We start from the raw sequence: 1718 nt of genomic DNA, 5'->3' as shown, positions 1-1718 counted from the left end.
GATGTTCGAAGATCTTCTCAGGGACACAGTAAGGAACACATGCACCAGATTCTGGAGCCGTCTTGAGGATGTGATGGAAACTGAGGGAGGTTACTTTGGTCAAACTGTTATCTCCCAGCCATAACCCAGTTGATATTTTTGTTTTGCTTTTTTTTAAATACTTTTATTTTTGGATAGGATATGTTTTCTCTTCATTCTGTGCAAACAATCAAATTTAGCCGAATACCCTGTGTAATACTACTAGGCACTACTTAAATACAGAGGTCCCGATGCATCTACGTAACGATATGTTTTTACAGTGCACACTCATGAGGGTTAGGGTCAATACACGCCCACATGGTCGGGACGGGACCTCTGTATTTAAGTAGTACCTACTACTACTGTTCGGTGTGTCAAGGATCGCCCGATTTTATTTCATAATTTCGTTTTCTATAATACCCATTTTGTCTCGGTTTTCAACATTAGATTACTCTCGTTCAAGATCTTTTAAACAAAACTCTAATTTTTGTCTAAACATATGGCCAATCAAAGTGTTACTCTCGTTCCAGTTTGATTACATTTTACCCCCTGTGTCCTTTTTTTCTTACTGCACCAAATATGACGAAATTTACAAAATTAGATTCCTTTTATTGAGATATTATTGCAATACATATAAGTCTAACTAAAATAATCCTGTCTATTATAGGCATAAGGCCTGAAATTTTGGAAGGAGGTTAGTTAATTAATTGACCCCAATGCTCAACAGGTACTTTATTTCATTGACCCCGTCCAGCTGGGGTGGGGAACACATACGTCATAGAAACCGGGAAACCGGGCCCATGAGCCTGGCTAGGCTTTAAAAGGGCACATAATAAATAATAATTGTTGAAATATAACCAATTTATTGCACATAAACTTGAACAACAAAATTTTATGTGGATCTCGCCAAGGAACATATAGTCTTAAACCATATCCGAAAGTCTATCATTAACACATAGCTACTGATTCTCTGGCATACTGTCTTACTTTTCCGTTTTATCGCATCTACCTTCACCCCTTAACCCCTATTCCTTCCTCTGAACTAGCAAGTAATGTAGCACCGTCACCGAAGTTCATCCGATGTACCCCCATCTTTCCCTTCTCATAATTCCTGCAGAACCAACACTAAACATTTTGTTTAATCGTTCCACCCCCAGGATTTGACTATCCACCCCCAGAGCTCTCTCCGTTCCACCCCCAGGATTTGACTATCCACCCCCAGAGCTCTCTCCGTTCACCCAGGGCCGTATTCACATTATAGGCTCTCTGGGAGAATCAATGCACTGGACCCTATGGTATTTATTCACAGCAAGCTATTTTGCAAGCATAGATTAGAATTGGGACCCTAGATCCGTGAGGATCCCGAGCAACTGCCCAGTGCGTATCAGGACCATTACACTCCCCCGATGACAACTACCTCCTAGGACAATTACCCCCCTTGGTTAATTACCCCCTCTCCAATATATTAAGAAGTTTTTAATCATCATCTGTTGTCCTCCGGGGGTAAATGTCCTAGACTCGCCAAGTGAACCCATGCTTTAAGACGGCACCGCTCCCTCTACGTTTCTTTAACGGGAACCACTCCTGTTCCATAAAACTTCTGGTCAGACGTTCCAGTTACGATCACTCCGTTTTCACCGTTTTTGTAGTATCTCGAATTACATTATCGCCCCCCCCCTATCCTACCCCCAAACTGCAGG

This window comes from Octopus bimaculoides, chromosome 3, assembly GCF_001194135.2.
Source record: "Octopus bimaculoides isolate UCB-OBI-ISO-001 chromosome 3, ASM119413v2, whole genome shotgun sequence".
Classification (NCBI taxonomy): Eukaryota; Metazoa; Mollusca; class Cephalopoda; order Octopoda; family Octopodidae; genus Octopus; species Octopus bimaculoides.
This window is presented reverse-complemented; position numbering follows the sequence as displayed.